Source organism: Triticum dicoccoides, chromosome 6B (assembly GCF_002162155.2).
Source record: "Triticum dicoccoides isolate Atlit2015 ecotype Zavitan chromosome 6B, WEW_v2.0, whole genome shotgun sequence".
NCBI classification, from domain to species: Eukaryota; Viridiplantae; Streptophyta; class Magnoliopsida; order Poales; family Poaceae; genus Triticum; species Triticum dicoccoides.
The window spans coordinates 686,675,719-686,702,183 of NC_041391.1; the positions used below are offsets into that span (position 1 = coordinate 686,675,719).

The window sequence follows — 26,465 nt, forward strand, 5'->3', positions numbered from 1 at the left end:
TCGGACTCCTCATCCTCCTCATCCGAAACTAATGGGTCCGCCGTGAGAAGCGTTTTAGGAGCAACCGTAAACCGGTCGACCTCCATTTGCTTAAGAGCTTTAACTGAGAAATCAACTATTGCATCATTTTTACCCAAAGATATACCAAGACTAGCAATATTTGAAGACATTTTGGCTTTATCAAAAGATAGAAATGATTGTTTAACAAGGGGCCCATCAAGCATACCAACTTGGTGGTGCTTGACGGATGTTGGTCCCGTTGCAGGCACAATTGCTGTCTACCTAACTTTACAAAAAAAATACTGTGCTTTTCTCTCCCTGTTTCTTTTGTATTGCTGCTATGATTTGCAGGGAAATCAATCATGTAAATTGCCAAATACCTCAAGAACCAGAAAAATACTTAATGGATGCGGTGTTGTGTCAAGAAGATATGCATGCTTTACATGAGGAATGGCCTGAAGGTCAGCAACATTATTGCGTTCTTTCAAAAACAAACATTATTGCCTTTTTGTTTCAAGTTAGTATAACTCTTTGTATGGTCTATTTCCCTTTTTATATGGATGCAATGAATGTAGAAAAATAGTATGTCACTCCTTCTGGAGATGTGGTTGCTCGACCCCCAATATTCAATATCCACTCAAAAAATTGTGCTACCTGTGCCTTCTCTTTGTTTCATCTGTTGTCATGAAAGTGAGTGACATGTTTTTGTGAGCTTGAAGATTTCAAATTGTTCCCAAAGATATGACCTTTTAATGGATGCAGTTACTATGTTATGTCATCTTCCCTTTGGTAGAACCGGAAGAATTTGGCGGAAATCTCCTCCTATAATCATTGTCTTACCTTCGAAGGGTCTCTCATTGTTGTTATCATTTTTATTCCTTAGTATATCTCTTAGGGTTATGTCTAGTGCCTCAAAACATATTTTGTTTGCCATTGGAGCCTCATCCAACATAATTAATGATGTTTTATTTATTGATTCTGGCAAGCGTGAACCTTGTTTCATGTCACATGTTGACTCTTCTGTAAGGATTAAAGGGATATGGAACCTTGAGTGTGATGTTCTACCTCCTTGTAGAAGTAGTGCTGCAATACCACATGATGCCACTACTTATACTATCTTTCCTTCTGAACTTAATTTTGTTGTGATTGCTTTCCATAGGTACGTCTTTCCTGTACCGGCATATCCATCTGCAAAAACTATTTACTCAAATCATTGTCAACTGATTCTATTGTGTAGCCAAATGCATGCCGTTGTTTGCTGTTTAGATTACCAAAGATACCTAGGTGTTTAGCTTTTAGCTCTTATTTGTTGTAGTCCATCTCTTCATTGAGTAGCTTGTTTCCAAGTTCTTTTAGTCCTGAGGAGTTTGGTAGTTCGAGTCCAGGGTATTCCTTGCATGTATTTCCAGCCTGTCTCATAAGCATTTCCATTTCTAGCCAGCTGTAATCTTTCTTCTGTTTATCTGGTAGACATAGTGTAGGATAATTCAAGATTTTCTCTGTTTGCATTCCATGTCTTCACTTAAAACTTCCCGACATGATTCCTACATATTTTTTTGGATTTGTAACCTTGCAGTCACCCAGTCCACTCTTTGTCGCCATCAAGAAATCCTAATGCTTCACACGCCGCCTTGTATAATCTATGGAAAACTCCATTTACTTTTCTTAGGCCAACTCTAACCAATCCCCTAAAAGTTAACAGAGTAAAAGGCTTAATGGAGTATATACTCCACTAAGTTTTGGTCGGACCTAGCCAATACCCTAAACTTAGCGGAGTAAAAAAATCATTTGCATTTCAATTTCAGCCACTGAAAAATATTTCTTTGCTTCGTTATTTCATTCAACGACATTGGATTACATAATAATTCATCAATTGTTTGCTAGAAGAGCAAGACCAAAGAAAACAAGTACCACAATTAGACATTTTAGAAGACATCCAACTTCCATAATTGCTCCCACTAGTTGGAGTAATATCTTCTTGATGCCTTCATTGTTGATCTGCTGATTCTCGATCTTGCATACTTCAGTCTTCTTCTTTGATTCTAAAGAAGTAGACGTTGCTTCCCCTATAATTTCTTCTCTAATCTCACATCTAGTCTCATGTTTAGCCTTAATTCTAGCAACGAGTGCATGAACATCTACTAATTTTCGTGATATCAATAGAGAAATGTATTCTACTTCCCAATACTAAAACGAGCATGCATCATCCTACACACATAGATGAGCATCAATGAGCTACCGAAATTGAACCGAATACGGTGAAAAACCGAATCAAAACAAGCACATACCTATATCATTTGTGCATTTGAAGAACACCCATCTGGGATGTTGTGGCATGGTAGAAACTCGGTGCACCACTTGTCGTGTGCAGTCGTTGCACTGTATGACCGGCAACTGCAAGCCAGTGAATCGCTGCGCGAGCGCCAAGCTCGAGTAACGATCGGTCTTGTATTTGTCGATGAACTGACGACAGGAGCGATTAGAGTGGCTAGAGGAAGAGTCTGTACCTGCATGTGGCGCGAAGGCTTTGTTGGGGCTGTGTGGGCTACTTCCCGGCCAATCCATGGCAAGGCGCAGCCGCCGGTGGCCGGAAACACCAAATCTGGCAGCGGCGACAGGAGCCGCAGATCCCCTCAACTTTGGGATGACGGTGGGACGAGGAGTTGGTGGATGATACGTCTCCAACATATCTACTTTTGCAAACACTTTTGCCCTTGTTTTGGACTCTAACTTGCATGATTTAAATGGAACTAATTCGGACTGACGCTATTTTCAGTAGAACTGCCATGGTGTTATTTTTGTGCAAAAATAAAAGTTCTCGAAATGACCTGAAAATCCACGGAACAACTTTTTGAAATTAACAAAAAATATTGGCGAAAGAATCAATATCAGGGGCCCCACACCCTGTCCACAAGGGTGTAGGGTGCGCCCCCCTAGGGGGCGCCCCCTGCCTCATGGGCCCCCTGAGGCTCCACCGACCTCAACTCCAACTCCATATATTCACTTTTGGGGAGAAAAAATTCAGAGAGAAGGATTCATCATGTTTTACGATACGGAGTCGTAGCCAAGCCCTGTTCTTCCTCGTTAGGGCTGATCTGGAGTCCGTTCGGGGCTCCGGAGAGGCAAATCCATCGCCATCGTCATCATCAACCATCCTCCGTCACCAATTTCATGATGCTCACTGACATGCGTGAGTAATCCCATCGTAGGCTTGCTAGACGGTGATGGGTTGGATAAAATTTACCATGTAATCGAGTTAGTTTTGTTAGGGTTTAATCCCTAGTATCCATTATGTTCTAAGATTGATGCTGTTATGAGTTTGCTATGCTTAATGCTTGTCACTAGGGCCCGAGTGCCATGATTTCAATCTGAGCCTATTATGTCTTCATGAATATATGTGAGTTCTTGATCCTATCTTGCAAGTCAATAGTCACCTACTATGTGTTATGAGCCGGCAACCCCAAAGTGAAAATAATCGGGACCACTCCCGGTGATGACCGTAGTTTGAGGAGTTCATGTATTCACTAAGTGTTAATGCTTTGGTCCGATACTCTATTAAAAGGAGGCCTTAATATCCCTTAATTTCCAATAGGACCCCGCTGCCACGAGAGGGTAGGACAAAAGATGTCATGCAAGTTCTTTTCCATAAGCATGTATGACTATATTCGGAATACATGCCTACATTATATTGATGAACAGGAGTTAGTTCTGTGTCACCCTATGTTACAACTGTTGCATGAGGAATCGCATCCGATATAATTATCCATCATTGATCCATTGCCTACGAGCTTTTCACGTATTGATCTTTGCTTAATTTACTTTTCCGTTGCCACTGTTACGATAACTACAAAACTGCTACCGTTACTTTTGCCACCATTACCATTACTTCCATACTACTTTTCTATTAAATACTTTGCTGCAGATATTAAGTCTTTCAGGTGTGGTTGAATTGACAAGTCAGCTGCTAATAGTTGAGAATATTCTTTGGCTCGCCTTGTGTTGAATCAATAAATCTGGGTTGAATACTCTACCCTCGAAAACTATTGCGATCCCCTATACTTGTGGGTTATCAAGACTATTTTCTGGCGCCGTTGCCGGGGAGCATAGCTCCATTCTTTGAGTCACTTGGGATTTATATCTGCTTATCACTATGAGGAACTTGAAAGATGAAAGAACCAAGATTTTTCCCTCAACTACGAGGGGAGGTAAGGAACTGTCATCTAGCTCTGCACTTGATTCACCATCTGTTTTGAGTAAACTTGCGACACCTGCACCTGCTATTGATTCTGATATGTCGCATGTTATTGATGATGCCACTTCTGCTATGCATGATGCTTATGATGAAACTACTTCTATGCTTGATAATACTGTGCCATTAGGTGAATTTCTTGATGAACAACTTGCTAGGGTTAGAGAGAATGAAATTATTGAAACTGATAATATTGATGAAAGTGATGATGAAGATTCTCCCCTAGATATGAATTGCCTAATGTACCTGAGGGTTATGTTATGGATGAAGAAACTGCTAGAGACCTTTTTGCTTGCAAAGATAGATATGATCTTAAGAAACTGTTAGCTAAGCTGAAAGAAAAGTCTTTGAATGCTAGAATGAAATATGACCCTACTTTTACTACTTCACCTATTTGTATTTCTGATAAGGATTATGATTTCTCTGTCGATCCTGAGTTAATTACTTTGGTTGAATCTGATCCTTTCTATGGCTATGAATCTGAAACTGTTGTGGCACATCTTACTAAATTGAATGATATAGCCACCCTATTAACTCAAGAGGAAAAAAATCACTATTACTATATCCTTAAGTTATTCCCATTCTCATTAAAGGGTGATGCTAAAATATGGTTTGATTCTCTTGCTCCTGGTTGTGTGTGTAATTACCAGGATATGATTTATTACTTCTCTGCTAAATATTTCCCCGCTCATAAGAAACAAGCTGCCTTAAGGGAATATATAATTTTGTGCAAATTGAAGAAGAGAGTCTCCCACAAGCTTGGGGGAGGCTTCTCCAATTACTTAATTCTTTGCATGATCATCCTCTCAAGAAAATGAAATACTTGATATCTTTTATAATGGACTAACCGATGCTTCCAGAGACCACATGGATAGTTGTGCTGGTTGTGTTTTCAGGGAAAGAACTGTTGATCAAGCTGAATTGCTATTGAATAATATATTGAGCAATGATAATGATAGGACACTTCCCGAACCAACTCCGAAGCCAACTCCGAAGAAAAGGGGTATTCTATTTCTCAGTCCTGAAGATATGCAAGAGGCAAAGAAATCTACGAAATAAAAAGGTATTGAAGCTGAAGATGTTAAGAATTTACCATCTATTGAACAAATACATGGTCTTGATAACCTAGCACAGGTAGTAAAGGTAAATAATCTCTATAAATTTGATGAAGGTGATATCACTCGTTATAAGTCTTCTAGCCAATGCTTGAATGAGTTTGATAATTTTATTGTTAAACAAGAAAACTTCAATGCTTATGTTGGTAGACAATTGAAACGTAATGCTTATATGATTGAACACTTGAGTGATTATATGTCTAGAGTTAAAGGTGACCTTAAGCTTATTAGTAAACATGCATGCATTGTTACCACTCAAGTAGAACAAGTGCTTAAAGCACAAGATGAGTTGCTCAATGAATTAAATAATGAGAAAAATGATAATGATGTTAGAGTTATGACTGGAGGTGGTAGAATGACTCAGGAACCTTTGTATCCTAAGGGCCATCCTAAGAGAGTTGAGCAAGATTCTCAGAGAACTACTGTTGATGCACCTAGTCCTTCTAAGAAAAAGAAAAAGAAAGATGATAGGACTTTGCATGCTTCTAGTGAACATGTTATAGACACACCTGAGAATCCCAATGATATCTCTATTTCTGATGCTGAAACACAATCTGGTAATGAACATGAACCTAGTGATAATGTTAATGGTGATGTTCATGTTGATGGTCAACCTAGTAATAATAATGATGTAGAAATTGAACCTGCTGTTGATCTTGATAACCCACAATCAAAGATTCAATGTTATGATAAGAGAGACTTGTTGCTAGGAAGCACGGTAAAGAAAGAGAACCAGTGAAGGACAACGGCGGGCCTACAAAGCTTTCCCAATGGCCAGTCGGTGCCGACAAGGAGGGGAGGGGTAGGAGGGGCGGCAGGGGTGAAGATGCGACACGGGAGGGGAGGGAGAGGCAGCAGAGGAGAGTTGCGCCGTTTTACTCGGCGAAGCAAAGAGGGAGTAAAAATAGGGAAATTTTTAGGGAGAGGAGTAAATTTATACTCCGTTAGGCCGGATTGGGGATTGGCTGGGTGCCGGTTAGTGGGGTAAAAAGCTAAATATAGTCCACTAATCGGTTATAGGGGATCGGTTAGAAATGCCCTTATGTCTTCAAAAGATGTGCGTCCTTTGACGATGTTAAGTAGCATTCTCATGTAGTATTTCTCGCCACTTGCTGGATGGGCATAGTAAATCCTTCCAATAGATCTGCACTTTGTTTTTGTTTTCCATATTTTTTTTTGTTTTCCATACCCATTTTTCCGGAACTCTGCATTTGTTAATTCTCTGGCTTCTTCATAGTGCTTGTTTGTTTCCATCTGCTGCAAAAATTTAGTTATTGTTGCCCTTCCCTTTCTTACTATCTTTGTTAAGTCTATGGAGTCTGAGAAGTGCCATTGATGGGTGACTTCAAACAACAGCTGGTAACTATTATTCTTCAAACTTTTCTTTTGCAGTTTTGGTGCATCTTAAAATTTCTTGGTTTGTTATTATGCTATTAGCATATCTCCTGGATAATAGTAGTGCCTTTATCTAGATCTTCATATCCTTCAAGACATGTATAAGATCGTAAATTTCTTTCTGCAGATAATCCCAAAAGAATTTGTGGGACGTCTCAAAGGGGAGATCCCGGATGAGATCAAGCTAGAAACCCGAAATGGTTTCAGCTACCCAATCAAGGTTGCCAAGTACCAAGAGAAGCATCTTCTTACTCTGGGTTGGGGCCAATTTGTTGAAAAATTCCATCTAAAGATTGGTTATTCCTTACTATTCACATGCAATGGAAACTCCCTGTTTAGCGTCATAATCTTTGATAAGGTTGGCCGTGAGGAAGCATCATCAGTTGTGGTTGATCCTTTTCAGCCTCTATTCCAAAAAATATCCAACGAGGCACATGAAAGCGGTTGTTGTACTAGTCTTTATTATACACTAGCAAACGTGCCCGTGCGTTGCAACGAAAGAAAACAATCGCATACTTCTAGTACAATAAACATGACTCAAGACCCATTCACGGGTGCATGTTATCTATTTGAACATAGTATCTCATTCGTGTTGTCATTTATCCTTCTTTCCGCCCTCACCGATGGTCAAGCTATCCACCTAATTGGAATGCATGCAAATATGGTCAATCTAAAGGTGATGCTCAGGGCCACCGCACTCACATCTCTCATTAAACTACGCCATTGCAAGTAAATGTTTAATAGTTTTTTTACCTAATCTCGTCGAGATGGGGCATGAAGGCCACCCTTCCTGAGGTATTGCCTACGCCTAGTCCATCATACGCCCACTGACTTTAAAATTCCATATTTATTTTTCAAAATGCATCAACATTCTTTTTGAAACACAACCACCTTTTAGATCACATGGAATATCTTAAAGAGCATGGGTATTTTTAAATTATGAATATATTTTTAAGCACATGAACACTTTTTAAAATTACATGATTTTTTTGAGACAAGGGCGAGTATGTTTTAAATTATATAAATATTATTTCCATACATGAACAATTCCTTAATAAAGTTACACAGACATTTTAAGATGCATGAACGATTTTAGAAAAATGAATAAGATTTTCCAAAAGTCAGAAGACATTGAAAATGACACAAAAATTAAAATGTGAGAACACTTTTTATGACGTTCTAATTGTATTTCTTTTATGGAACCTTCTAATTTTGAGAAGGCGTCGGTCCAATCTATATTCATCACCTCTTTCTATTATGGCCGGCTTAATTAATAGCCATTTTATGTTTGATTTACCCGTACTCCTTCCTTTTCTTTGTTCGTTCTTTCCTTTCTTTCCCATGAAATCTGTTATGGTCACACATGCAGCCACGACAATTAATTCTTTGGATTTTGGTTTCTCCTGGATAAACGGGACCCATATTTCACCCTCGCTGGTTGATTCTTGTAACTCCCAACGTATATAATCTAGTGGAATTTTATGTAAAATAGCAATGTGGGAGTATTAATTAAACTACGAATCCTATGTTTTTACAATAGAAGGAGCTAGATCAGTTGGCAGCTGCCTTCAGGTCAGGACGTCAGGTCAGGAGATTGATACGCCCACGCCGCACATTTTTTTAATGTCTTGTAGTGCTCGCCGCCCAGTCCAAATTCTAGCCCAAGCCATTTTTGTCAGCTTCTGGAGCGCGGGCGCAGCCCGTATACTTTTGAGCGGAGGCAGCATGAGCCGAGGCCCAACGCGTCTATACAAATCACTTTTTAATTATAAATAGATGAAAAATTAGTACCAGCTCGGATATTAGAAAATCTCAAAAAACAATAATAATAATAATATGTGTGAACGGATGAAAAAATTAGAGAAACGCACCTTACTTTATTAGTAGGTATAGATATAGATATAGATATAGATTATTAGTAGGTATAGATATAGATATAGATATAGATGGTTTCAGTTCATAAAGGACCAGTTCAAATTTCACTCCAAATGACCATTGCATTGCAGGTCTCATACAAAGATGGATGCGCTTTGTGAAAGGTGCGAAAGCTGGGAAGAGTATCACTATATGAACTTGGATGATGAAAAAATATATTTCTTGATGCGCTTGTCGGCTCGTTTTCAAGATCAGATGGTAATTCACATTCAAATACAGTGTCTTTGCTAGTTTCTCTAGATTTTATACGTTCTCGCTAGTTTAAATTACGTGTAGGCTGTGTTTTTCTTTAGACATACACATCCTGTATAGTTTGGTACAAATATGTAGTTTAATTGTTGCAACTAGTACTTCCTGTATCTTGACTTCTTGAATACAAAATGTCCTTCCAAACAAGCAATAATCTTCTGAAACTTCTATCTGCAGATCATCGCGAAATAATTTGTTCAGCGTATGAAGGGAGAGATTCCCAGAAAGGTCCAACTTGAAACAAAAAATGGATGTAGTTACATGGTTATGGTTGCCAGCAACCAAGAACAGCAGCTTGTGCTTACAGCAGGATGGGAGCCATTCGTCGAGAAGTACAGTCTACAGATTGGTGACACCATAATCTTCAGATACAAGGGGAACTCTCACTTCAGAGTCATCATCTTTGACCAACGTGGCTGTGAGAAAGCTCTCTCCATCCTCGATTTATTCCCGCGTGAAAGACGCACAAATGTTGTCGATGAAACACCCTCACGACGTACTGAAGCCGCTGCCGCTCTCTTGCTTCATCTTCATGAGCAAATAGAAACTGTTGAATCCATGGACCGCTCTCCCCAACAAATGCCAACACCATCGCCTACTCAGTTTCATGTTCAATATCATCAGCCTATGCAAAGTACTGAAGCCAGGAGCTGTTCTCATGATGATCCCTAGCCCATGGCAATGAAGCCCCGTGGCGGCGAAACTGTGAATTGTTTGCCGGTGCAGCCACCACCAATACTGGAAACACATCCAGAGCTTCAGTTGGTTGAATCTAGTCAGGGCAACAGGACTGTGCTGAATAGTTATTCCAGCTCCGAGTCATTGGATGGTATGAGAAGAGTACAAAACATATTCCCTCCCTTGTTAGACACATCAATACTTTGTCTTGTCAAAAAAGAACACACACACATCAATCTTTTGTAGCTATAAAATTTACAAGTTTTTGTGTACTTACACAAGAGAAGGAGATGGCCTGTCAGCAGCTTCTTTCTCCTCAGAAGATCATGACCAGAATGTGCGAGGTTACAGGCGCGCTTCTAGGAAAAAGGCCAATCTAACCTCAGCTCAGAAGCAGCAGTTGAAGGATGGTTGCATTACCACAAGTAAAACCAGAGTACCAGACTAGCCTCTGCTCAGGAGCAGCAGGTGAAGGAGAAGGTCCAGTCTATCCGCTCAAACAGTGGTGAGGCAGACTCAGACATTCCCATCTTTGTAGCTTTGATGGGCAAGACAAACATTCATAAGCGATTCATCTTGGTGAGTGGTTCCCTCCATATTTTGGTGTATCTTCGATCATCAATGTTTAAGTCTGTTGAAACTTACTTCTCTTTATTGATGAAAACACTACAGTATTCTTGATCATGATGTATGTATTTATAACCAGTCATACCTCAGCTTACACACATACACACACGCATGCACAATTTACTAGTAATCTACTAACTCTTGTGTTGAAATCTGTAATAGACTGTCCCCTATAAGTATGCCGAGCAAAATCTTGGAGATAAGTAAGTCGTCTGTTTCCAGCTACTTGGGAAGAAATGGAAGGGGAAGTTCAGCTGTTCGCGTGAGGATTATCGAGTTGTAAGTGGATGGAAGAAGCTGGTCAAAGACAATGATCTGAAGATGGACGATATCTGCCTCTTTCAGCTGTTGAACAACCAAACGAGCACCATGGATGTCCATATTATCCGTGCAAATTATGGCAATTGATTGATATGCCATACTACCATCTTACCGAGTTCCCTATCCCTAAACCCTATAGCAAGTACATTTTTGGTCATGGTGGCACTTCTTTCGTGTTGGCTAGTAGAATCATGGACTCATCGTTGTTTTGACCAGACGATGCCTACTTCACCTGCGTGATGCTGCAAGTTATTATCAAACTTATGTTTGATTCATTGTTGAATTAGTGATGTCGGTGTGTCGCACTGAATACTGGTTTGAAGTGTCTAGTTGAATTACTAAAACCTATGTTTGATCCATGTTGAATTTATTCATGGGCGCTACCAGACTTGCCTCTTGTTGCTATGATTCTTTTTGTCATACTTTTCACTGTTTCTTGCTACATTTATGGTAGGAAATAACCACGCAAGTAGTGATGTGGTTCATGGATTTATGCGCTGCCCAAAACTCCATGTGTGTTCATTTATGTACTTCGTTTGTCACCAAGAGAGTGTGGCACAAGAGAGGTGGTGTGGCAAGAGAACATCAAAGTTGTGTACGTACACACCTTACATCCAAAAATTAGGCTCAAAAGAGGTAGCCCTTACCATTTATTGAGAGGCTTGCGCCGAAACAGGCCATCACCTATTCAACACGTAGAAAGACCACATGCTGAAAAAAAGGACTATAGCACCCAAGAATTCTTCTTACACTAACTAGTGTTACCATGCAAACAATTTCAGACATCACATATATCCCCTCAAGCAAAAGCGAGAACTTAAATGTGCGAAAGACATGACATTTATAACAATTCAAGAAAGATGTGACCTCAAAACCTCAAATTGGTATCGTGGGTTGCTAGTAGTGTTGATTACATCTTGTAGTTGATGCTAGTTGGTTTATTTGGTGAAAGATTATATGTTCAAATCCTTGATGATATTCAATATCCTTCTGATGTTGAACATGAATATGATTTGTGAGTAGTTACTTTTGTTCTTAAGAACATGGGAGAAGCCTTGTTATAAGTAATCATGTGAATTTGTTATTCATTCGATATTTTGATGATATGTATGTTGTTGCTTCCTTTCGTGGTGTTTGACACCCCCGATTCAATCGTACACTAATCATACACGCAAATGTGTACGATCAAGATCAGGGACTCATGGGAAGATATCACAACACAACTCTAGACACAAATAAAATAATACAAGCTTTATATTACAAGCCAGGGGCCTCGAGGGCTCGAATACAAGCTCGATACACAACAGTCAGCGGAAGCAACAATATCTGAGTACAGACATAAGTTAAACAAGTTTTGCCATAAGAAGGTTGGCACAAACATCAACGATCGAAGAGGCAAGGCCTCCTGCCTGGGACCTCCTAACTACTCCTGGTCGTCGGCGGGCTTCATGTAGTAGCATCCATCAGCGGTGGCATCTGGCTCCAGGGATCCACCATCTGGTTGCATTAATCGGAAAGAAGAAAGAAGGGGGAAAGGGGTAGCAAAGCAACCGTGAGTACTCATCCAAAGTACTTGCAAGCATCAGATCTATACTAAGTATGCATTGGTATCAAATGGAAGGTTTGTATCTGTGGACTGAACTGCAGAGTGCCAGAATAGAGGGGAAGGCCTAGCCTATCAAAGACTAGCATCTTCACGCAGCTCCTCGCATCTTGCAGCATGTAGAAGAGTAAAGAATACCAGTTTATAAATAACAAGCATGTTGTAACATTAATTCCCAGAGATCCTTCCTCGACTCCCTGCGAGAAAGCAATCCCGAAGCCACATATTCAAGTATCTATTCGTAGTTGTATAAGATCGGGATATAAGTCTGAACGTCCGTTACCGTGGACACGGCTATTAATAGATAAACTTCCCTGCAAGGGTCCCCCCGTTTTCCAGCACGCTCGATCACTCTGGCCGGACACACTTTTCTGGATCAATGTCCGGCCTCGGAAGATCAACACGTCGTAGCCCTACCTAGGCTCAGTAGAGAGGTCCCCGCTGGTCTACCTCCTAAGCACTCCGGGGTCTCGGCCCATCGCCCGTTGCACTCCGGGTCATTGCGAGCAGGGCGGACCAGGCTCCACCACTACAGGATGGTGCCGGCCCAGCCATGCCGCACTGCTGAACTGGACGTCTGACAAAGCTTCGGCTGATACTACGACGTCGAGGCCCATAACTATTCTCACGTGGTGGTTGGTGCGTAAAGGCCAAAGGCCAACTCAGAACAAATACCCAAACCATAGTGTATTATTAGCTTGCGGAGATGAGCAGAGACTCACGATCGAAAGTGACCACGTCGCCCCGTCTCGTGGACTTACGACAAGGGCCCAGAATGCCCGGCCGTGCCACGTAATTATTTTGCGGGTGCTCTCCGGGCCCGCCCGACTTTCACCAAGGTCTCAAGTAAAGTCAAGGTAACTATGTGTCCAGACATCAAGGGGAAAACCCAAGGAATCACCCCCGGTGGATTCCACTCAATGTAATCATCAAGGTGAACGTAAGAGGGACCACCCTCGAGATTCACACTTGAGGTGTTGAACGAAAGAGCCATATCGGGAATGGTGAAAGAGGAAATCACCCTCGATGACCACGACCGAATAGCTACACTACAGAATTATCATCAGGAGTGCGTTATGAGGGATCACCCTCGGCACTCGATAGTAGCTCTGCAGAGTCGAGCAACAAAAGGGGCATGATGTGATGTGAGGTGTCGGGCTCTGGTCGTCGATCACGTTGATCGAGTCGTTGATGATGAAGCAGTGGCAACAAGGACAAGTGGGGGTCACTGATGGATCACTAACCAACCTATACTAAGTAGTTTAGGATAAGTAGGCAGGTAACAATAGCAGGTACAAAAGCAGGCTATGCATCAGAATAGGAGCAAACAATAACAGTAGCAAAATCTAATGCAAGCATTAGAGAATTGGAATGGGCGATATCGGGATGATCAAAGGGGGGGGGGGGGCTTGCCTGGTTGCTTAGACAAGAAGGAGGGTCATCGTTGACGTAGTCGATCACAGGGGCATCAACAGCAGTCTCGGGGTCTACTGGAGAGAAGAGGAGGAAGAAACAGTAAATACATAGCAGGAAAGTGCATAACAGGACAATAGACAGAGCTAGACGTGTTATAACGCGGTGTTACACGCTACTGGCAAAGGGGGGAAACATCCGGGAATGTTTTCCCGAAGTTTGGCATTTCCGAGCAGACGAAACAAAGGGGAAAGGTTGCATGTTTGCTATGCTAGAGGCATGTGACAAATGAACGGAGAGCGTATTCGGACTCGTCTCGTCATTCTGAGCAACTTTCATGTATAAAACTTTTTCATCCAAGCTACGGTTTATTTTATATTAATTTTTAAAGTTTTATTTCATTTTTAGGAATAACAGAATTAATTTAATTAGGAAAACTAATTATGACATCAGCGTGATGTCAGCATGATGTCAGGAGTCAACCGCCTGTTGACTGGGTCAATAGACGTGTGGGTCCCGTTTGTCATTGGCTAGACTAACTAATCATGATTAATTAGTTAACTAAGTGATTAGGTTAATTAATCAGAATTAATTAAGTTAATTAATTAATTAATTAATTAATATTTTTATAATTATTATTACTTTTAATTCCTTTTTTTAAACGTTCTGGGGCGCGGCCCCCTTGTCATAGGCCCCTGGGGGCCTTAGCGGGTCTCGGGTGCCAAGACCCGGCTAGGGCACCCGAACGGGGTTGTGGGCGCCGGGTCGCCGGACCCGGGCGCGTGCTGGCTGGCCGGCGGCCGCAGCCGACCAGAGTGGGGACAACAAGGTGAGGGGGCAGTGGCCAGGTGCCGCACAGGGCGCACGGGACGAGCGAGGCCACGCGGGGCTGCAGGCGTGAGGCCACGGGCAGGGAACGCGCACGAGGCCACGGGCAGGGAACACGCGCGTGGTGACCGTAGTATGCTACCGAGGGAGCAGGAGTAGAGGGCTGCGGCCAGGGCGCGGACGTGCATGGCCAGGACGGGGCCAGTGGCCGGCGAGGCGGACGCGACCGCGGGCGCGGTGGTCGGCATAACAGAGGGCAGAGGGGGAGACGGAGGAGGTCCTCATCCCATGTTGCAGGGGAACGGGCGGCGAGGCTCGATGGAGCCTTTGGGGAGGAGGACGGGGACAGCCGGCGCAGGGGAGGAGGCGACGACGTAGAGGACGGCGGGAAGTTGGCGATCCGGGCGATGGCGACGGGGTCGGGGAGGAGACGAGCAACGACCATGAAGCCATCCACTCGACAGCCAGGAGACCTAAGGTCACTCTGCATGCCAACGGTCGGTCATTAAGTAGCTTTTATGGTCATCATAGCACTTTATTTGTAGCATTACTAGTAATGCCCGATCTTAATGTATCTTAAACCCTGCATAACTGAGGGCCGGAGGGGTCTGGCGGACTCTATATAAGCCACCCCCCTCCTCAGCGTAAAGGGTTCGCACCCCTGTAACTCATACGCACATAATCCAGTCGACCGCCTCCGGCCTTCGAGACGTAGGGCTGTTACTTCCTCCGAGAAGGGCTTGAACTCGTAAATCCCTCGCGTATACAACTACTCCATAGCTAGGATCTTGCCTCTCCATTCCTACCCCCCTACACTACTGTTAGGCTTAGAACCACGACAGTTGGCGCCCACCTTGGGGCAGGTGTCTTAGCGACTTATTGGAGAAGTTGCGATTTTTTCCGATCTCCTTCATCATGGTTTCAGGCGGAGCTCTGGTTGAGGGCCGCGAGATCCGTCTTGGCGCGCTCACGTTCATCGCCGACGACTCCGCTTGGCTTCAGGAGGCCCCGCTGGACATCGATGCGCTCCCTATCCGCGGGGCAACGCACTTTCGCGCGTGCGTCCGTGGTGTCCTCCTGCGGCAACCGTTGACCCAGTATCGGTCGACCCCTGCGTCGTCCTCCCTCCCTGTTTCCTGCCGGCGCAAGCGCTCCGGTCAGTCGAGGCTTCAGCGGTTGGTGAGGCGCACGGTGGCTCGCCAGTCGGCCACCCCCCAAGTCGCGGCAATTGAGCCAGACGAATCTCTCTACGGCATGTTCACCTGTCGACTGCTCCGGAGAAACTGCATCCGAGTGTGACAGCAGTGATCTAGCGGCGGAGGTTCTTATGGTCGATGGACCATGCAGTCCTCCCGGTTTTCCCCGCAACGACGGAGGCGACGGCAGAGGCGATCTGTCACATGCCCATGAAGAGTATCTCCCCGAGCCCCTCACTTTGCTGCAGAGGGAAGAACTTCGCCGCCGGAACATGGCTGCGCTTCATACTCCTATCGTTGGAGAAACCCCCGAGGCTCGTGCCTTAGAGGACGCGCGCTTGGCCAACTTGGCTGAGCGCACTCGACTGGAGAACCTTCAGCGAGCACTCGACGAGCGTGCACGACAACGGGTTCCAGAATCGAGTCGACGTAAACTCTTTCCACCACCGACTCAGGTATATCGAACTCCGATTCAGAATTTAGCAGCTGCAGCCCATATAGCAGAGTCGATTCATCCTTCCCAGTCAGAGGCTGGCAGAGGCTTGTTACAGATCAGAGATTTACTCCGGGCAGCAGGAGATCAAAATTCAGTTGTATCACAGTCGCGGAATAGGATTCACAGCAGATCCGTCGCTGCAAATACAGTCCAGTCGGCCCACAGCCCAAGATCGCCCCCGAGGAGTGAGGAACGTGGAGACCGGCGTGATCAGTACAAGGACCGTGAGCAGTATGATCACCGATTCGATCGTGATGATCGACGTCGAGTGCCCACCCCTCCCCCAAGGGATGGATCGTACGCGCCTTGACAGCAGGATGATAGACGCCATCACAGTGTTGGGCGAAGGATTCCAGTCAACCCCAGGGAACCAGGCTTTGATGCGAGATCCATTATTGTTCAAGGTTTGGTCGACAGGAACAGAGCTCACCGAGAAGGTCATGACAGAGATGTACCCACCAGCAGCAGAGTACATGTCTCAGGACCAGAGTGTTTCAGCAGAGCCATCAGGGCTGCGGTGATTCCTCCCAACTTCAGGTTGGCGACTGGAGTCAGTAAGTTCACTGGTGAGTCCAAGCCTGACACTTGTCTTGAGGACTACCGAGTGGCTGTTCAGATTGGCGGCGGCAATGATGAGGTGGCCATGAAACACCTGCCTCTTATGTTGGAGGGCTCAGCCAGAGCATGGTTGAATCAGTTAGCACCCAGCAGCATTTACACTTGGGAAGATCTTGCCCGAGTGTTTGTCAGAATATTTGAAGGAACTTGCAAGCGACTAGTAGGGTTGACAGAGCTGCAATCTTGTGTGCAGAAGTCGAATGAAACTTTGAGAGATTATATCCAGAGATGGATCATGTTGCATCACATGGTAGAGAATGTATCTGATCACCAGGCAGTCTGTGCCTTCAAGGAAGGCATTGAGTACAAAGAGCTGAACCTGAAATTTGGTCGAACCGGAGACATGTCTCTGAGTCGAATGAAGGAGATAGCCACCAAGTATGCCAATGGTGAAGAAGAGGATTGGCTCCAGAGTGGCAAGCACAAGTCAGTCGCCCACGAAACCGGAGGAGATAACTCCAGTCGGAAGCAGAAACGGAAAGTTGAGCCAGCAGCTCCTGGAGAAGCCTTGGCCGTGACTCAAGGAAAGTTTAAAGGGAAGCCCAAGGGGCCTTGGAACCCTAAGAAGGTGAAAGACAAGGAGGGAAACGACGTGATGGATTTGCCATGCCACATCCACACGAAGAAAGATGAAGAGGTTAACTTTATCTACCCGAATCATACCACTCGACAGTGTCGACTCTTGATACAGCAATTCCAAGGGAAACAATCCAAAGATAAAGAAAAGGAGTCGGACAAAGTTGAGGACAAGGGGGATAGTGATGAGGAATATACCCAGGTCAATTCCACTCCGATGATTTTTGCTGACGTTGAAAGCAAAAGTCGACTGAAAGTTATAAACCGAGAGGTGAATATGGTTGCTCCGGCGACACCCAATTATTTGAAGTGGTCTCAGACGGCCATCACATTCGACCAGTCTGATCACCCGACGCACATTGCCACCCATGGGAGGCAAGATCTAGTGGTCGACCCAGTCGTCGGAGGCACTCGACTGACTAAAGTTTTCATGGATGGTGGCAGTGGCCTGAATATACTATATGCAGAGACGTTGAAAGGGATGGGTATTCTGATGTCCAGACTCAGTACCAGCAACATGAGCTTCCATAGAGTCATTCCTGGAAAGAAGGCTGAGTCACTCGGCCAAATAGCTCTTGATGTGGTTTTCGGTGATTCCAAAAATTACCGCAAAGAAAAGTTGATGTTTGAAGTTGTGGATTTCCAGAGTGCTTATCACGCTATTCTGGGCAGGCCAGCTTATGCACGTTTTATGGCTTGACCATGTTATGTGTACCTCAAATTGAAGATGCCTGGCCCCAAAGGAGTGATCACTGTTACTGGCAATCGGAAGAAGGCGGAAGAGTGCTTTCAGAAAGGCTCAAAGATCGCCGATGCTCAGATGGCAGTGGTAGAGCTGCAAGAACACCAGAAAACCGCAGACCCGAGTGATTTGTTGCGAGACAAGAGGCCCGCTACGGAATCAGCGTTTCAGTCGTCCGGTGAGACAAAACCGATTCACATTCACCCGACCGACCCAGTGCTTCTCCGACTCATATCTCTACAACACTCGACTCCAAATAGGAAGAAGCGCTCATCTAGTTCCTCTGTGAGAACTGGGACATCTTCGCATGGAAGCCTTCTGACATGCCGGGTGTTCCCAGGGGGCTGGCTAAGCACCGCCTATGAGTCGACTCAAAAGTGATACCTGACAAAGAACATCTTCGACGGTCCGCCATCCAGAAAAGAAAGGCCATTGGCGAGGAGGTGGCTCGGCTCTTAGCAGCGGAGTTTATCCGAGAGATTTATCACTCCGAGTGGCTCGCTAATGTTGTCATGGTCCCCAAGAAGGACAAGTCACTTCGCATGTGCACTGACTTCAAACATATCAATCGGGCCTGCCCAAAAGATCATTTTCCTCTCCCCCGCATCGACCAAATAGTCGACTCGACTGCGGGATGTGAGCGCCTGTCTTTTTTAGACGCTTAGTCCGGTTACCATCAGATCTGCCTGTATGGACCCGATGAGATCAAAACAGCTTTCATCTCTCCATTTGGGTGCTTCTATTATGTCACCATGCCATTCGGCCTCAAGAATGCTGGAGCCACGTTCATGAGGATGATTCAGAAGTGTTTGCTCACTCAATTCAGTCGGAATGTGGAAGCTTACATGGATGATATTGTGGTCAAGTCACGGAAAGGTTCCGACCTACTGACTGACCTTGCTGAGACATTTGCCAACCTCAGGAGGTATGATATCAAGCTTAATCCATCAAAGTGCACATTCGGAGTTCCTGGCGGAAAGTTACTCGGTTTTCTTGTTTCCGAACGAGGAATCGACGCCAATCCAGAAAAAGTTGGTACTATACTCCGAATGAAACGAGCTGTGCGTGTGCACGATGTCCAGAAGCTTACTGGTTGCTTCGCCGCTTTAAGTCGATTCATCTCTCATCTCGGTGAAAAGGCATTGCCTCTTTACCGATTGATGAAGAAGTCAGACAAGTTCGAGTGGACTCCTCAAGCTGATGCAGCGTTTGCAGAGCTAAAAGCCCTGCTTTCCACTCAGCCGGTGCGTGCTGCCCCGATTAGCAAAGAGCCTTTGCTGCTTTACTTTGCAGCCACAGGACAAGTCGTCAGTACAGTACTTACGGTCGAGCGGGAAGAAGAAGGAAAAACCTTTAAAGTTCAACGCCTAGTATATTATATTTCTAAAGTTTTGACCCCATCAAAGCAAAGATACCCTCATTATCAGAAGCTTGTATATGGGATTTATATGACCACAAAGTAGGTTGCTCATTACTTCTCTGACCATTCCATTACAGTCGTAAGCGACGCTCCATTGTCAGAGATTCTGCACAACAGAGATGCAACTGGCCGAGTGGCAAAATGGGCGATTGAACTCCTTCCCCTAGATATCAGGTTTGAGGCAAAGAAAGCCATCAAGTCCCAAGCAATAGCATATTTCATCGCCGAGTGGACTGAACAGCAACTGCCGACTCAAGTTCACTCGGAGCACTGGACCATGTTCTTTGATGGTTCTAAGATGCTGAATGGTTCCGGTGCTGGGGTAGTATTGGTTTCCCCCAAAGGATATAAGCTTAGATATGTGCTCCAGATTCACTTTGATTCCTCCAACAACGAAGCAGAATATGAAGCACTTTTGTATGGGTTGCGTATGGCCATTTCACTCGGTGTCTGTCACCTCATGGTCTATGGCGACTCTGATTTGGTGGTTAACCAAGTGATGAAGGAGTGGGACGTCAGAAGCCCAGCCATGACTAGTTACTGCAATGCAGTGAGAAAGCTAGAGAAGAAACTCGAGGGGTTAGAGCTTCATCATATACCCCGACTGAAAAATCAAGCAGCTGATGATTTAGCAAAAATAGGTTCCAAGAGAGAAGGCATTCCCAGTAATGTGTTTTTGGAATACATCCACACACCATCGGTTCAAGAGGATCCTTTCACCGAAGAAGCCCCGCAGCCAAAAAGTGCCAGGGATCTGACTGAAGTTGAGGTCCCAGCCGTGGTCGACCTAATCATGGAAGTTTTGGTCATCACTCCCGATTGGACAGTGCTGTACATCGCGTATGTCCTAAGGAAAGATGAGGGAGTCTCGGACTAGGGGGTGTCCGGATAGCCGAACTATCATCATCGGCCGGACTCCAAGACTATGAAGGTACAAGATTGAAGACTTCGTCCCGTGTTCGGAGGGGACTTTCCTTGGCGTGGAAGGCAAGCTTGGCGATATGGATATGTAGATCTCCTACCATTGTAACCGACGCTGTGTAACCCTAGCCCTCTCCGGTGTCTATATAAACCGGATGGCTTTAGTCCGTAGGACGAACAACAATCATACCATAGGCTAGCTTCTAGGGTTTAGCCTCCTTGATCTCATGGTAGATCTACTCTTGTAACACACATCATCAATATTAATCAAGCAGGACGTAGGGTTTTACCTCCATCAAGAGGGCCTGAACCTGGGTAAAACATCGTGTCCCTCGTCTCCTGTTACCATCCGCCTAGACGCACAGTTCGGGACCCCCTACCCGAGATCCGCCGGTTTTGACACCGACATTGGTGCTTTCATTGAGAGTTCCTCTGTGTCGTCACCAATAGGCTCGATGGCCTCTTCGATCATCAACGACAACGCAGTCCAGGGTGAGACCTTCCTCCCCAGACAGATCTTCGTATTCGGCGGCTTTGCACTGCGGGCCAATTCACTTGGCCATCTGGAGCAGATCGAAAGCTACGCCCCTGGCCGTCAGGTCAGATTTGGAAGTTTGAACTTCACGGCTAACATCCGCGGGGACTTGATCTTCGATGGATTCGAGCCACAGCCAAGCGCCCCGCACTGTCACGACGGGCATGATTTAGCTCTACTGCCGGACAGTACCCTGGAGGCCGCACTCGAGCCCGCTCGGATCTTCAATTTGGAGCCGGCAGCGCAGATCGAGGACGGATGGCTAGACACCGCCTCGGGGGCTGCAACCTCTACGGCGTTAGAGCCGAACACTGACCTTGTCCTTCATGAAGCTTGTGACTCCGAGGTGCCGGACTCCTTGCCGGACTCCGAACATCCCGCGCCCCCTCCGATCAAATCCGGTTGGGCGCCGGTCATGGAATTCACCGCAGCGGACATCTTTCAACACTCACCTTTCGGCGACATCTTGAGTTCGCTAAAATATCTCTCGTTATCAGGAGAGCCCTGGCCGGACTGCGGCCAGGACGGTTGGGATGCGGACGACGAAGAAATTCAAAGCCCACCCACCACCCACTTGGTAGCCACTGTCGATGTTCTAACCGACATGCTAGACTACGACTCCGAAGACATCGACGGTATGGACGACGATGCCGGAGACGACCAAGAACCAGCGCCTATCGGGCACTAGAAAGCCACCTCATCATATGACATATACATGGTGGATATCCCAAAGGATGGGAATGGCGAAGGGGCAGCGGAGGATGACCCCTCCAAGAAACAGCCCAAGCGCCGGCGTCAGCGGCGCCGCTCTAAATCCCGCCATAGCAAGAATGAAGATTCCGGCACCGGAGATAATAACACCCCAGATAGTGCCGAAGACAACCCACTCCAGCAAGATTCAGCACAGGAGGACGGAGACGCCAGCCCTCATGAGAGAGCGGCAGAAGAAGAGGTAGAGGACTACATGCCTCCCTCCGGAGACGAGGCAAGCCTCGACGACGACGAATTCGTCGTGCCTAAGGATCCCGTTGAACAAGAGCATTTTAAACGCAGGCTTATGGCCACAGCAAACAGCCTAAAGAAAAAGCAGCAACGGCTTAGAGCTGTTCAAGATCTGTTAGCCGACAGATGGACTGAAGTCCTCGCGGCCGAAGAGCATGAGCTCGAATGCCCCTCCAAAAGTTACGCTAAACGCAAGCTGCTCCCCCGATTAGAGGAGGAGGCGTATGAACCTACATCACCAGCAGACAATACGGCTGACCAACCACCCCGTGGTCGCGACAGAGAGGCCCCTAGGCCCTTCACTAGAACCGTACCCCGGCATCGCTCGAAGAGCACAAAGCCACAGGGGAACGCTCCGGACTTGCGAGATATATTGGAGGATAAGGCAAGACAATCAAGATCGATCTATGGATCGCGTGGGCGCCCCATGATACGTGACGACAACCGTCGTGCTGGACACAGTAAGTCCGGCCAGGCCAAACAAAATAGACAAAGCTCTTTCGAGCTCCGTCGTGATATCTCCCAGTACAGAGGCGCCGCACACCCACTATGCTTCACAGACGAAGTAATGGATCATCAAATCCCCGAAGGGTTTAAACCCGTGAACATTGAATCCTACGATGGCACAACAGACCCCGCGGTTTGGATCGAAGACTATCTCCTCCATATCCACATGGCCCGCGGTGATGATCTTCACGCCATCAAATATCTCCCACTCAAACTTAAAGGACCAGCCCGGCATTGGCTTAACAGCCTGCCAGCAGAGTCAATCGGGAGTTGGGAAGACCTGGAAGCCGCATTCATCGATAACTTCCAAGGCACGTATGTGCGACCACCAGACGCCGATGACCTAATCCACATAATTCAGCAGCCAAACGAATCGGCCAGAAAATTCTGGACACGGTTCCTAACAAAGAAGAACCAAATCGTCGACTGTCCGGATGCAGAGGCCCTAGCGGCCTTCAAGCACAACATCCGCGACGAGTGGCTTGCCCGGCACCTAGGATAGGAAAAGCCGAAATCCATGGCAGCCCTCACATCACTCATGACCCGCTTCTGTGCGGGTGAGGACAGCTGGCTAGCACGTAGCAATAACCTCAGCAAAAATTCTGGCAGTCCAGATTTCAAGGACCGTAATGGCAGGTCGCGTCGCAACAAAAACAAACGCTGCATTAACGGCGATAACAGTGAAGATACGACAGTCAATGCCGGATTCAGAGGCTCTAAACCCGGTCAGCGGAAAAAGCCATTCAAAAGAACTACTCCGGGTCCGTCCAATTTGGACCGAATACTCGACCGCTCGTGCCAGATACACGGCACCCCGGAAAAGCCAGCCAACCACACCAATAGGGACTGTTGGGTATTCAAACAGGCAGGCAAGTTAATTGCCGAAAACAATGACAAGGGGCTGCACAGCGATGACGAGGAAGAGACCCGACCACCGAACAATAGAGGACAGAAGGGTTTCCCCCCCCCCCCCTAGAGGTGCAAACGGTGAACATGATCTACGCAGCGCACATACCCAAAAGGGAGCAGAAAGCATGCACTAAGGGACGTATACGCGATGGAGCCAGTTGCCCCGAAGTTCAATCCATGGTCCTCCTGCCCGATCACTTTTGACCGGAGGGACCACCCCACCAGCATCCACCATGGCGGATTCGCCGCATTGGTTCTAGACCCAATCGTCGATGGATTTCACCTCACCAGAGTCCTGATGGACGGCGGCAGCAGCCTGAACCTGCTTTATCAGGACACCGTGCGCAAAATGGGCATAGACCCCTCAAGGATTAAACCTACCAAGACGACCTTTAAAGGCGTCATACCAGGTGTAGAAGCCAATTGTACAGGCTCAGTTACACTGGAAGTGGTCTTCGGATCCCCGGATAACTTCTGAAGCGAGGAGTTAATCTTCGACATAGTTCCGTTCCGCAGCGGCTATCATGCTTTACTTGGACGTACCGCGTTCGCAAAGTTCAACGGGGTGCCGCACTACGCATACCTCAAGCTCAAGATGCCAGGCCCTCGAGGGGTCATCACGGTCAATGGAAATATTGAACGCTCTCTCCGAACGGAGGAACATACAGCGGCTCTCGCGGCAGAAGTACAGTGCAGCCTCTTAAGGCAATTCTCGCGTCCGGCCGTTAAGCGACCGGAGACGGCTAAACGCGCCCGGAGTAATATACAACAAGACCACCTGGCACGTTCCGAGCACGCATAGCAGTGCGGACCCAACCCCAGCCCCTGCAAAACGTCAAGACAGGTCCTTCGCGTACACCATTACGCTCTGAAGATACCATGGGCATGGGGAGAGGGGCGTGACCACGATAGGCCTAGACTGCGGCTCAACCACACCAGGGGCTCTCAAGTGTGTCGTTCTTTTTTTTCTTTTTCCTTTCTATTTTTACCCATAGGACTCCGTTCGTCAGAGGCCCTGTCCGGTAGTACACCTGCCGAACTCATGATGCAACAGCCAGGGAAGAAGAAAGGCTACAACGAATATCCAGGTGGTCTCCATTACGAGCATTAAATCTGTTTTATGCACCATTCCGCAGCCTACCCCTGGAGGGGGACATGTTTAACAGTCCCATCCCTTGCTTATCGCACCATTTGTGTCATTCTGCACTTACAATAGTTTTTCTTGAATAAGTAATGCAACACCTTTTTGCTTCCAATTGCATTTCTCTCTTATACATATGTTCATTTGTGACATGTCGCATCCGTACGTTTTGGTACGGCTAAATACACCAGGGGCTTATGTTTCCCTCATGATGGTGTGATATGTCCGAACACTTTCACAAGTGCGGCACCCCGAACTTATAGCATTATATGCATCAGGTCCAAATCATGTCTTGGGTCAATAGTTGGGTTTGCCCGGCTCCCATATTTTGGTACCTTATGTTCCGTTGTATCGGCTAAGGTAGCACTAGGAGAACCACTGCGATTGCGCCCCAGTTGAGCTGGGTTAACGCCTCAGTGGAGAAAGCTAAAACTGACCGTCATGATGAGGCGAGAGCTGGTCGCTGTTCGAGAGGTTTTTTCCGAGTCCCTAAAGACTTATGCCGCTTAGAGCGAGGAGCCGGCTTTTGTCTGGCCCAGGCGTGGATAGCGCCCCAAATCGGCCTTCCAAAGACTAGGGGCTTCGCCGAAATTTAAAATTATAGAATTCTATGGCTAAGTGAGAGTGTTCAAGCATTATAAGTCCGGTTGCCTTGTTCGTTGTGTTGAGCGCCTCCCTAGATGGACCCAAATATGGGAACAAGAGTGCTCAAATTTATCCTGAACACCCCAGCACTCGTGGCATGGGGGCTGAAGCCGACGACTTGCCATCTCTCAGATTTCATAAACAGCTGCACAGAAGGTAATATTTTAAATTACAATGCGTTGCTTAGCGCAAATGAACTAGGTTTTCAGCGCACAGGATAACAAAATGCGAGTCTACTCAAAAATTACATCTTTGGAGCACTCACCCGCAATAGTGTGGGCGCCCTTCAGCACACGCTTATAATACATCTCAGGCGTGCGATGCTCCTTGCCCTCCGGTGGTGGGTCCGTCACGAGCTTCTGGGCATCCATCTTGCCCCAGTGCACCTTTGCGCGGGCAAGGGCCCGACGGGCACCTTCAATACATGCGGAGTGCTCGATGACTTCAACCCATGGGCACGCATCCACCAGCCGCCGCACCAGGCTGAAGTAGCTCCCAGGCATGGCCTCCCTAGGCCACAGCCGAACTATGAGGCCCTTCATGGCCTGTTCGGCCGCCTTGTGGAGCTCGACCAGCTGCTTCAGCTGGTCGCTAAGGGGCACCGGATGTCCGGCCTTAGCATACTGAGACTAAAAGACCTTCTCCGTCGAGCTCCCCTCCTCGGCCCGGTAGAACGCGGCAGCATCAGACACGCTGCGAGGAAGATCTGCGAATGCTCCTGGAGTCCTCTGAATTCGGATAAGCAACAGGTAATTAACACTCACATGCTTACTTTGCATGAAAAATGCCTTACCCGCTGCTATTTTCTTCAACGCCTCAATTTCCTGGAGGGCCTTGTAGGCTTCGGCCTTAGCGGCTTTGGCACTCTCAAGAGCCATTGCAAGCTCAGACTCTCGAGTCTTCGAGTCACGCTCCAGGCTCTCATGTTTTTCCACGAGATCCTGGAGCTCTTGTTGTACCTCCGCCACCCGCGCCTCCTGCTTCTCTCGCTCGGTGCGCTCCGCGGCCGCATTATGTTCGGCCGTGGCCACCGCCTCTTTCAGGGTCGCCACCTCGTTAGTGGCCCCTGCAATATCCATGTTATCCTTGTCTTTACTTTTGCAACCAAAATCCTTTTCTGTAAGGTACAATTTTAATAAGGTGTTACTCACCTTCCTTGTCCTCGAGCTGCTTCTTGGCACGGCCGAGCTCGTTCTCGGACCGCTCGAGGCTTTCCTTCAAAGTATTGACCTCCGCAGTCAGTGCGGCAGAGGTCAGCAGCGCAGCCTGCAATCCCATATCGACATATTTTTTATGACTCCTGCGTATATCTTCTTAGATCCTCAGTCCGGCTTTTCTTTCCGA

The 26,465-nt window shown here is 46.5% G+C and overlaps 1 pseudogene; it reads left to right on the top strand.

Annotated features, from left to right (window-relative positions):
* The first annotated feature begins 6,699 nt into the window (after positions 1–6,699).
* LOC119321504 lies at positions 6,700–10,656 on the top strand (annotated as a pseudogene).
* The last annotated feature ends 15,809 nt before the right edge of the window (positions 10,657–26,465 follow it).